The 13285-nt window shown below is 36.5% G+C and overlaps 1 long non-coding RNA gene across 1 annotated transcript; it reads left to right on the top strand.

Moving 5' to 3' along the window:
• Positions 1-205: 205 nt before the first annotated feature.
• LOC121854891 lies at positions 206-6515 on the top strand. Its single transcript, XR_006086658.1, has 3 exons — positions 206-344; positions 1894-1951; positions 5542-6515. It is a non-coding gene; the product is annotated as an uncharacterized LOC121854891 (long non-coding RNA).
• The last annotated feature ends 6770 nt before the right edge of the window (positions 6516-13285 follow it).

The raw sequence follows: 13285 nt of genomic DNA, 5'->3' as shown, positions 1-13285 counted from the left end.
CCCATCCACACACCCCTCCTCCCATCCACACACCCCTCCTCCCATCCACACACCCCTCCTCCCATCCACACACTCCTCCTGCCCATCCTCACTGCCTTCGATTTTTTTTTGTCTTTCCGATTGTGTGACTCTGAGATGAATGTCTGGCTGGCTGAGGTGACCGTCTGGCTGGCTGAGGTGACCGTCTGGCTGGTCAAGAACTCCACCAAACAGGTAAAGTATATGTGACAGTATGTAATGTCTATATGTAAGGTATTAATGAACATTGTCTAAATCTTTTTGTATTCCAGGTTTGTGTGGCTGACTGTGGACCCACAACAAGGTGCTCCTTGGAGGTGGTAAAAGTAGTTCAGGAAACATTTAATATTTTTATGGTGGTAGTACTAGTAACAGCACCGTAGTTAGACGTAGATTCACCGTAGTAACTCCTCCTTGTTCAACTGAACATGCCAGTCCCCAGCCCTGATAAAGGAGGAGGGCTACTGCAGTGTTGCATGATCAACTCTTCATAAACACTTCTTTTTCAGACGTGTTTATAATAATACGAGGTACAGTAACTTATTTTTGTTTCATGACCAGGTTTATATTTTCCCAAGACCAACATTGTAGTATTTCAGCTTTTTATTGATAAGTACTAAAGAAAAAGATCCAGTATTTACTAAGTACACCAATACCACTTTATATCACCTTCAGTTTGTTAGACCCTGTTTAGATTTCTCAAACACTGGCCTTGTAGTGCAGTATATTAGATCTTTGTAGAGTAATATCGAAAAATAAAAGGAATTATATAAATATATTTTTTATTTTCATTTGTATACACTACACATCTATTACATTATACAATAAGTCTAGAAGTTTGATACATGAATATTACAAAATCTCATTATACTGTGATTTTGTTCGTTACACCTGCAGTCTACTGTAGGTCCTTCTCACCACCCATTGGGGTAGTCTTAGGTTCTCAATTAACACCTACATTATCTAGCGTTAGTGCAAGAGGAAATCAGGACTTGCATCGATTGGTAAAGACATACTGGATAACCCCTTTCTTACATGTCCGAGAGCACATTAACACTACTATCATATCTCCTTGGCCGATACATCAATGGAGGGTCATCAGTGTTTGTCATCTATCAAGTATTTCCCAATTAAACGTTTATATTGTGGACTCCACAGGTGGGGTGTGTAATACAGTAGAAAACTTAATGATTTTGTATGCATGTTTCGTCAGATCTTGGTTGTACAGAAGATTGTTTTATCTAATAATGGAAGGATATTTTACCCTTTGTGAATACTTTTGGCCAGGTATAAGGGGAGGGGGGGGGAGGGGTATTTCTAAATTTATCCAGTAAGCAAGTCCATTTATCACTTCCACCACTTGTCAGCTTACTAGCCTTTTGGGCAGTCCAGGGTTACCACCTTTGTTTAGTGAATACTCGAGGGGTCTAAGGGGGCGATTGTTTTTTAAACCAGTGTTAGTCAAGAATACACTGTACTCTTTTATTTATTATTCCACCACTTGCCATCTTACTAGCCATTCAAGCAGTGTTTAGATGGTTGGTCTCAACCTTAATTGGCCAGTGCTGGTACAGAGGAAATCTGTGATCTTTGCTGGGTTTACACTCAACATCCTTCTCACATCTGTCCCAGGACAGTGTTGTGAGATACACACGTTACCTCTAACACCCTCTTTACTTTAGGTCAAGTATCAAATTCCTATTCCTTTATTTCAAAACCTTACTTTTAAACATGGCCATTTACAGTAAACATGACCATTGGATTTCAATGTTTCAAGCTTTGTATAACAATCAATTTTAATTTTGTTTATTGTACATAGAAAATTTAGATTTTGTTTACTATAATTTTACAAGGATTTCTTTTCTAAATTTTCAGGTAAAACTGACTTACATTCAGCAGCTAATGAGCAGTGGCCAGATTGTCACAACATCGAGTAAGTACAAACGCTTCTGTACTTTACTTTTATTTACACTCGCCAAAATTTTTTTGGATTGCGTGTACAATGAAAGACGAAAATCGTGTCGTGAAATTTGGTGAAAACATAAGTCGAAGGTCTAAACTTTTGGTGCGCTCTGCCTTGTGGTCAGGGGCTCTCATAATGTTTCACGAGTTATATATATATAATCTTTGAACAAAACCAAGACACGACGTTTGTCTTTGATTGTACACCTTGTAATAACTGCACCAAATTGAGATACACTATTACAATGCTAACTTTAAGTATTTTTTAGTTTTAATTGTACATACTCAATAGGTCATCACATGGGCATTAGTTTGTAACAGTTATACATAGGCTGGCACTTGGATGTCAATTAGTGATAAGAATATATAGATCAATTGCAGTACAGTAGTTATAATTATACAGGCTATCATGTGGGCATTAATTAAGTTACACAGTATTCATGTGGGCATTCACTGTATTAGAGATATACAGTAGAAGCCATCATGTGGGTGTATCCAAGTTTATCAGTTCATCACTTGAGATTCATTTACAGTATAACTTTAAGTTTAAACTTTAATTTACAGTAGTAATGTACTTTATGGTTTACAAGACCATTATCATTCAACTTTGGAGTATAAAACTTATCAAGTATATTTTGTGTTTATTTGTTTGATTATATACAGATATTGTGTAAGAGCGCCAACCATTACAACCGCCTCCCCACATTATAAATGCCTCCCCACAGTACAAATGCCACCCCACATCACAAGCGACTCCCCACAGCACAAGCGCCTCCCCACAGCACAAGCGCCTCCCCACAGCACAAGCGCCTCCCCACAGCACAAGCGCCTCCCCACAGCAAAAAAGCCTCCCCACAGAACAAGCGCCTCCCCACAGCACAAACCACCAGAGGTCTCCCAATTACAGTACATTTTACACTTGATTTTACAAACCACTATTAGAAATGGATCCGTCTGATTGAAGTCCTCATATCTCTTGTTCTACACCTTGTTGATACTTCACCTGTGGACAAAAACTCACAGTATAGAATGTTTTTGTTAAACCACTACAATACTGTGGCTGCCGTGATATATAATAATGCTATACCTGTACAAGGTACCTAGTTGTTTTTAACCCGTTCAGGTTTACTTATACGTTCTTGAATGATTTACATTAAATTTTTCAAGTTTCGCTAAATTATCTCAAAAATGTTTGAGTTCTCCATGAACTTTAACATCACATTCTTACGGTACAGTACTATAACAATTCTGTGCTTCCTTAGTAAGGTGGTAGTCATCAAGGTGTGGACTGTGGGACAGTAGTGAGAACAGTCATTGCAGTCATCTTGCTGCCTTGTTGTAATGTCTGGTCCATTTACCATGTACAACAATCATCTGCAACATAATTTGGAATGTAGATACATCTTAACCCTTTATATATATCACAACCAATACACAACATTGAGGTTTACTTATTCATTCTTGAATGCATTACTTATATAATTTATCAAATTTTGCTAAAATTATATATAAAGTGTAATAAAAATGTTTCAATAATACTTAAACAAGCTTTTACACTACATTATTCTTACAGTACAGTCACTGCGGTCATTTGGCTGCCCTGTTGTCGTATCTGGTCCATCGATCTTGTTCAGTACACCAACCATCTGCAACATGATATTAAAAGTAGATAAATCTTAACCATAATGTATCATTACCAATGCACATATCCACCTATTTTTAATACCTGGTGTGGCTAGACTCAAGGCTTAGTTATACTGCGGTCATTTGGCTGCCCTGTTGTCGTATCTGGTCCATATATCTTGCACACTAGCCGTCTGCAACAGGATTTTGAATTTAGGGAAATCTTAATTAGCCAATACACAACATTTACTCCAAAATTTCTTGGATTCTAAACTTGCATCCTTATGTATAACCTTACACTCGAACACTATACCACCTTACAGTACACGTGAGCAGCATCCTTCCCTCGCTTATGGCTGCAATAGACTTCTCATAAGCCATGCAAGAGTGCCCCACTGTACAAGCGCCCTTCCACTGTACGAACACCCTCACCCCTGTACGAGCACCCCCACCACTGTAGGAGCACCCCCACCACTGTACAAGCTCCACTTCCACTGTACGAGCACCCCCACCACTGTACAAGCGCCCTTCCACTGTACGAACACCTCACCCCCTACAAGCGCCCTTCCACTGTACGAACACCCTCACCCCTGTACGAGCACCCCCACCACTGTAGGAGCACCCCCACCACTGTACGAGCTCCACTTCCACTGTACGAGCACCCCCACCACTGTCCCGTGCCCATACTCTTCCTTCCCAAACCTTAGCACATATTAACTCCCTCCTCTTGAGTCTTACTTCCAGTGGCCGTACTAAAATACACAAGTACCTTAACTGAGGAGGCTGAAGTAACATGCTGTTCGTTATATCTTGCTCAAGGTTCCGTCACTTCCGACATTGGCCTTAACGTATGTTAGATGTCAACTGCAACATTTTTAAGAGTTGTAATTCGTGTACAATGAAGATTAAACCTGCAATTTCTATCAACTACTAGACCACACGTACTTAAACTGTTCCCAACAAAGCTCGTCCACAATAGTTACTTATCACCAATACTGTTACACTGTAGTACACATCTCTACACTGCTTCATGCACTATCCTGTACACAAAGTCTAACACAGTTCCATTACTAGACCCTACAACATGTCACCCACACTGCCCAACATACAAAAAGCCTTTATCCAATACCCAATGTGATAAACCTAAGTTTAGAACAAACAGTAACTTAAAACTTTTACCTTTTCTATCATCTTAAAACTTCAACTCCTCAGGCTTGGTATGAGGTCACTTTTGGCCAACTTGACCTGCGGGGAAAGTTAGTCCAGTATATGTACTCCTGAGCATGCTGATTGCAAATCTATGATCCTCGTTTCGATTGGGGGGTAATTAGTGGCCTTAATGTGGCTTGGAGTATTTCAAGAAACTATCACAAGCAATATATTTACGATTTTTTTTTCACTATTATTTCTTAGAGAGCAGCAGGGGAGCATCTGCCTCTACTCACAGTACACTACAAATCATGGGAAACAGCAGTTTTAATGCTAAAGGAGTAAAGGTGTCAATATATATAGTGAGTGATGAAATTGGCAGTGGAATATTGGATAGATGGTCAGATGGAATAGACAAATTGAGAGAATGGGATGTGTAAGACTGATAAGTGTGTGGTAGGAGGGAGGAGATGGAAGGGTGGGGTGGAGGCTGCACTAGAAGTGTGAAGGAAGGAACATCCAGCAAGCAGTGATGTGTGTGTGTATGAAGGAGTGGATAATATGGCTGTGATTTGGGGGAAAAGACATCTATCTGGTGAGCAATGTTGACTTGTGAGGTAACACTTGCTGTGGGTGATGAAATATTATACCAGAGCACGTCTAGTCCACCAGGTAGTGTGACTATTGAATGAGAGTGTATGAAGAAAGTGATTTTAATTCTTGCCACTGCAATATACCAAAAAAAACATAACTATTTTTGGCTAATAAAATACTGTATTCATTTTACAGGTAGAAATAGAAAACATCACTACAGAGAGGATGAGAACCATAACTTGGTTTCCAGATGACACAGCACAATCAAGATAGACAAGAAAAATGATCAAGACTACAGAAAAAGATGAATCTGCCCTAAATAAGTGTATCTACCCAACACGACTGGATTTGTCTTCCCCATAGACATTAGCCCACTTACTGACCCACATTGGGGCCTGATGGGGTGAAAATAAGAAAGAAAAGAAACGATAATTATGTTGTATTGTCAAAGTAAGAGAAACAATTAAAACCCTGCAATTTTATGTAAATGAGTCAGAAAGTCAGATTCAACAAGCCGGGACTTGGTCTCAATTTTTGTGGTGCCATATGGCAAGAATGTATACCATTAGACAACACATTGTGCTTTCAATATCTTTCCAGGCAGTAGTACTGTACTTCGCTGTTTGATTGCTGCATTAAATATGTCTATCTACATAAATACTAAAAAAAATTAACAGTATATTCAAAGTTTATCTACTGACTACAGTAGACATAGTGTAAGAGTGAGGGAAGAACAAGCAATATTGTGCTTGGCTAAGGAAGGACTTCCAGTGATGTACAGAAAGAAAGACTTGTTGACCTATTAGTGAGTGAGGGAATGACTTGCTGACCAATTAATGAGGCAGAGGTGTAGTGCTATAGGAATGCATGGGAATGGCATTCCTTTACTTTTTTGGTAGGCGAAACGACATTCCTTCACTATTTCAAATAAATGCAAACTTACAAATCTCTAACGTCATGAAATTATAATTCCCACCCGTAGACGAAATATGAGAGAATTATTAACTGTTGCATTTCTTTTAGCTTTAACTGAGGTAATAATAGCGGCATTGCCTCATTATTTAAATACAAAAAAGTCACTCCCAGCCTTCCTTCCATGTCTTACTGGTCCTTCCCTCACTCTAATGTGTAGGAGTGAGGGAAGGTCTCACTGTGATGTGTAGGAGTGAGAGAAGGTCTCTGTAATGTGTAGGAGTGATAGAAGGTCTCACTGTGATGTGTAGGAGTGAGAGAAGGTCTCACTGTGATGTGTAGGAGTGAGAGAAGGTATCACTGTGATGTGTAGGAGTGAGAGAAGGTCTCAATGTGATGTGTAGGAGAGAGGGAAGGACTCTGTGATGTGTAGGAGTGAGAGAAGGTCTCACTGATGTGTAGGAGTGAGAGAAGGTCTCAATGTGATGTGTAGGAGTGAGGGAAGGACTCTGTGATGTGTAGGAGTGAGAGAAGGTCTCACTGTGATGTGTAGGATTGAGAGGACGACTCTGATGTGTAGGAGCGAGAGAAGGTCTCACTGTGATGTGTAGGAGTGAGAGGTGGACTCGGTAGCAATGAGGGAAGAACTTGTGTGTTGTATAAGAGTGAGATATTCACTGAAATGTACGTAGGACAGAAGGAAGGCCTTGTTAATGAGTGACCATATAATATACAAGTAGACTTGTGTGATATTAAAGTTAAGATTTTGTAATACAGTTATCATGTGTGTGCAATTTATGAAGAATGATTTAGTTCACCTTAAATTAGTCATAGTTGTGACTAATACAGGTATTTAATTTCATTTTCTGTTTACGTTAACCAATGTAAAGTGAAAGGTGTCAGTCCCATCAATCAGGTAGACTGCATTGCTCTAGTGGTCTATTCCATCATTGTGGTACAGTAGTAATGGTGACGTCACTGCTGTGTACCCGCAATGAGGTAGACTGACTGTGTTGACTAGCTCAAAAATGTCAAAACATTGTTGAACTTAGGTTATTTTGTACATTGTCATCATTTGCATAAAATATTTAATTCTTCCTGGCACTGTCTTATATAAGATGCCAGTTTAAGATTTTACTGTATTTTTCAATAATTCTTACATCTTCACAACTTGCTTGTAACCAATGATGTTTCCTCTAGACTAACTTTTGTAATTATATTTTTTTGTATTTGTTGTACATGTTAAAAAAATCCTGAGGCAGTGTGCCACTGCTAGGGGCTGTGTGAGTCCCCCAGGTTGTATATGAGGCTGCCAGGGGCTGTGTGGTTATATAAAGTATTTAAGGACTGTGATGTCAACAGGGGCTGTTGTTTGTACGTCGGTATATGCGAGGGTCATAGACAGCTAATTGTGACTGGGTGGCTGATTGTTGCTCCTAAGGTTTGTGTGATGCTCTTCGGGGCTCTGTAACACTGCCGGGCTGGATGAGGCTACTAGGTCAATGGGGCTTGTATAAGACCGTGGAATCTGCCAGGGGATCTGTGTGGAGCTAGTAGAGGCTTTAGTGAGGCTACCAGGGGCTGTGTGAGGTCACCAGGACCGAGGTAAGGCCATCAGAGGTGTCTGCTAGGGCCTATGTGAGGCTCGTCTGGTTGAGCAGTACAAGAGGTATGTGAGACATGTCAACCAGGTTGGTAGCCTTGCACTGGTCAAGGATAAGTCGCACTTAAGGCAGCTGTTGACAGATCCACATCACAGAAGGCGACTGTACGTAGGAGAAACAGACATTAAACTAAATGTAAATCATGTAAATAAAAACATTGTTTCTTTTTCGTGTTTTATATATATCCAAAGAAAGCTAAGCTGCTGCATAAACTCCAATTTCCTGTTTTCTATGATAAGTAGATAACCAACTTTCCCAGGAAGTAGATTATCGACTTTTTGGGAAATATTACCAAATTTTCAGAAGTAGATTATCATAGAAAACGGGAAATTTGTATCATAGAAAATGGGAAATAATCTACTTTCCGGGAAAGTTGGTTATCTACTTTCCCGAAAAGTAGATTATCTACTTTTCGGGAAAGTAGATTATCGACTTTTCGGGAGGTAGATAAGCGACTTTTTGAGAAATATTACCTAATTTTCAGAAGTAGATTATCATAGAAAACGGGAAATTTGTATCATAGAAAATGGGAAATAATCTACTTTCCGGGAAAGTTGGTTATCTACTTTCCCGAAAAGTAGATTATCTACTTTTCAGGAAAGTAGATTATCGACTTTTCGGGAAGTAGATTATCGAATTTTGGGGAAATATTACCTAATTTTCAGAAGTAGATTATCATAGAAAACGGGAAATTTGTATCATAGAAAATGGGAAATAATCTACTTTCCGGGAAAGTTGGTTATCTACTTTTCCGAAAAGTAGATTATCTACTTTTCAGGAAAGTAGATTATCAAATTTTCGGGAAGTAGATTATCGAATTTTTGGGAAATATTACCTAATTTTCAAAAGTAGATTATCATAGAAAACGGGAAATTTGTATCATAGAAAATGGGAAATAATCTACTTTCCGGGAAAGTTGGTTATCTACTTTCCCGAAAAGTAGATTATCTACTTTTCGGGAAAGTAGATTATCGACTTTTCGGGGAGGTAGATAATCGACTTTGGGAGAAATAATACCTAATTTTCAGAAGTAGATTATCATAGAAAACGGGAAATTTGTATCATAGAAAATGGGAAATAATCTACTTTCCGGGAAAGTTGGTTATCTACTTTTCCGAAAAGTAGATTATCTACTTTTCAGGAAAGTAGATTATCGACTTTTTGAAAAATATTACCTAATTTTCAGAAGTAGATTATCATAGAAAACGGGAAATTTGTATCATAGAAAATGGGAAATAATCTACTTTCCGCGAAAGTTGGTTATCTACTTTCCCAAAAAGTAGATTATCTACTTTTCAGGAAAGTAGATTATCGACTTTTCGGGAAGTAGATTATCGAATTTTTGGGAAATATTACCTAATTTTCAGAAGTAGATTATCATAGAAAACGGGAAATTTGTATCATAGAAAATGGGAAATAATCTACTTTCCGGGAAAGTTGGTTATCTACTTTCCCGAAAAGTAGATTATCTACTTTTCGGGAAAGTAGATTATCGACTTTTCGGGGAAGTACATTATTGACTTTTTGAGAAATATTACCTTATTTTCAGAAGTAGATTATCATAGAAAACGGGAAATTTGTATCATAGAAAATGGGAAATAATCTACTTTCCGGGAAAGTTGGTTATCTACTTTCCCGAAAAGTAGATTATCTACTTTTCAGGAAAGTAGATTATCGACTTTTCGGGAAGTAGATTATCGAATTTTGGGCGAAATATTACCTAATTTTCAGAAGTAGATTATCATAGAAAACGGGAAATTTGTATCATAGAAAATGAGAAATATCTACTGTCTGGGAAAGTTGGTTATATACTTATCATAGAAAACAGGAAATTTGTATCATAGAAAATGGGAAATAATCTACTTTCCGTGAAAGTTGGTTATCTACTTTCCCGAAAAGTAGATTATCTACTTTTCAGGAAAGTAGATTATCGACTTTTCGGGGAGGTAGATAATCGACTTTTTGAGAAATAATACCTAATTTTCAGAAGTAGATTATCATAGAAAACGGGAAATTTGTATCATAGAAAATGGGAAATAATCTACTTTCCGGGAAAGTTGGTTATCTACTTTCCTGAAAAGTAGATAATCTACTTTTCGGGAAAGTAGATTATCGACTTTTCGGGGAGGTAGATAAGCGACTTTTTGAGAAATATTACCTAATTTTCAGAAGTAGATTATCATAGAAAACGGGAAATTTGTATCATAGAAAATGGGAAGACTCATTTCTGGGGAAAGTTAAGTTATTCACTATTTGCAGAAAACGGGAAATTTGTATCATAGAAAATGGGAAATAATCTACTTTCCGGGAAAGTTGGTTATCTACTTTCCCGAAAAGTAGATTATCTACTTTTCGGGAAGTAGATTATCGACTTTTTGGAGAAGTAGATTATCGACTTTTTGAGAAATATTACCTAAGTTTCAGAAGTAGATTATCATAGAAAACGGGAAATTTGAATAATAGAAAATGGGAAATAATCTACTTTCCGGGAAAGTTGGTTATCTACTTTCCCGAAAAGTAGATTATCTACTTTTCGGGAAAGTAGATTATCGACTTTTTGGAGAAGTAGATTATCGAATTTTTGAGAAATATTACCTAATTTTCAGAAGTAGATTCTCATAGAAAACGGGAAATTTGAATCATGAAAATGTAAACAATCTACTTCCGAAAGGTGGTTATCTACTTTCCTGAAAAGGGAGATTATCTACTTTTCGGGAAAAAGTAGATTATCGAATTTTTGGGAAGTAGATTATCGAATTGCTGAGAACATTACCTAATTTTCAGTACGATTATCAGAAACGGAAATTTGTATCACAGAAAATGGGAAATATCTACTTTCCGGGAAAGTTGGTTATCTACTTATCATAGAAAACGGGAAATTGGTATCACAGAAAATGGGAAATAATCTACTTTCCGGGAAAGTTGGTTATCTACTTTCCCGAAAAGTAGATTATCGACTTTTTGGGGAAGTAGATTATCGACTTTTCGGGGAAGTAGATTATCGACTTTTTGAGAAATATTACCTAATTTTCAGAAGTAGATTATCATAGAAAACGGGAAATTTGAATCACAGAAAATGGGAAATAATCTACTTTCCGGGAAAGTTGGTTATCTACTTTCCCGAAAAGTAGATTATCTACTTTTCGGGAAAGTAGATTATCGAATTTTTGGGGAAGTAAATTATCGACTTTTTGAGAAATATTACCTAATTTTCAGAAATAGATTATCATAGAAAACGGGAAATTTGTATCATAGAAAATGGGAAATAATCTACTTTCCGGGAAAGTTGGTTATCTACTTTCCCGAAAAGTAAATTATCTACTTTTCGGAAAAGTAGATTATCGACTTTTCGGGGAAGTAGATTATCGACTTTTTGGTAAAATATTACCTAATTTTCTGAATTAGATTATCATAGAAAACGGGAAATTTGTATCATAGAAAATGGGAAATAATCTACTTTCCGGGAAAGTTGGTTATCTACTTCTAAAATAGATTATCTACTTTCGGAAAGTAGATTGTCGGTGAATTTTTGGGGAAGTCGATTATCGAAGTTTTGAGAAATATTACCTAATTTTCAGAAGTAGATTATCATAGAAAACGGGAAATTTGAATCATGGAAAATGGGAAATAATCTACTTTCCGGGAAAGTTGGTTATCTACTTTCCTGAAAAGTAGATTATCTACTTTTCGGGAAAGTAGATTATCGATTTTTTGGGGAAGTAGATTATCGAATTTTTTAGAAATATTACCTAATTTTCAGAAGTAGATTATCATAGAAAGCGGGAAATTTGTATCACAGAAAATGGGAAATATCTACTTTCTGGGAAAGTTGGTTATCTACTTATTATAGAAAACGGGAAATTTGAATCATAGAAAATGGGAAATAAGCTACTTTCCGGATAAGTTGGTTATCTACTTTCCCGAAAAGTAGATTATCTACTTTTCGTGAAAGTAGATTATCGAATTTTTTCGGAAGTAGATTATCGAATTTTTGAGAAATATTACCTAATGTTCAGAAGTAGATTATCATAGAAAACGGGAAATTTGAATCATAGAAAATGGGAAATAATCTACTTTCCGGGAAAGTTGGTTATCTACTTTCCTGAAAAGTAGATTATCTACTTTTCGGGAAAGTAGATTATCGAATTTTTTCGGAAGTAGATTATCGAATTTTTGAGAAATATTACCTAATTTTCAGAAGTAGATTATCATAGAAAACGGGAAATTTGAATCATAGAAAATGGGAAATAATCTACTTTCCGGGAAAGTTGGTTATCTACTTTCCCGAAAAGTAGATTATCTACTTTTCGGGAAAGTAGATTATCGAATTTTTGGGGAAGAAGATTATCGAATTTTTTAGAAATATTACCTAATTTTCAGAAGTAGATTATCATAGAAAATGGGAAATAATCTACTTTCCGGGAAAGTTGGTTATCTACTTTCCTGAAAAGTAGATTATCTACTATTCGGGAAAGTAGATTATCGAATTTTTTGGGGAAGTAGATTATCGAATTTTTGAGAAATATTACCTAATTTTCAGAAGTAGATTATCATAGAAAACGGGAAATTTGAATCATAGAAAATGGGAAATAATCTACTTTCCGAGAAAGTTGGTTATCTACTTTCCCGAAAAATAGATTATCTACTTTTCGGGAAAGTAGATTGTCGAATTTTTGGGGAAGTCGATTATCGAAGTTTTGAGAAATATTATCTAATTTTCAGAAGTAGATTATCATAGAAAACGGGAAATTTGAATCATAGAAAATGGGAAATAATCTACTTTCCGGGAAAGTTGGTTATCTACTTTCCTGAAAAGTAGAGTATCTACTTTTCGGGAAAGTAGATTTTCGAATTTTTGGGAAAGTAGATTATCGAATTTTTGGGGAAGTAGATTATCGAATTTTTGAGAAATATTACCTAATTTTCAGAAGTAGATTATCATAGAAAACGGGAAATTTGAATCATAGAAAATGGGAAATAATCTACTTTCCGTGAAAGTTGGTTATCTACTTTCCCGAAAAATAGATTATCTACTTATCGGGAAAGTAGATTGTCGAATTTTTGGGGAAGTCGATTATCGAAGTTTTGAGAAATATTACCTAATTTTCAGAAGTAGATTATCACAGAAACGAAATTTGAATCACAGAAAATGGGAAATAATCTACCGAAAGTTGGTTATCTACTTCTCTCGAAAAGTAGATTATCTACTTTCGGGAAAGTAGATTATCAAATTTTCAGAAGTAGATTATCGATTTTAGAAACATACCTAATTTTCAGAAGATTATCATAGAAACGGAAATTTGCATCACAGAAAATGGGAAATATCTACTTTCAGAAAGTTGGTTTAATAAAACAAATTGAAT

The sequence above is a fragment of the Homarus americanus genome, unplaced genomic scaffold (genome assembly GCF_018991925.1).
Source record: "Homarus americanus isolate GMGI-L3 unplaced genomic scaffold, GMGI_Hamer_2.0 scaffold24544, whole genome shotgun sequence".
Classification (NCBI taxonomy): Eukaryota; Metazoa; Arthropoda; class Malacostraca; order Decapoda; family Nephropidae; genus Homarus; species Homarus americanus.
The sequence above is the reverse complement of the archived record's forward strand: the minus strand, read 5'-3'. Positions and strand labels throughout refer to the sequence as shown.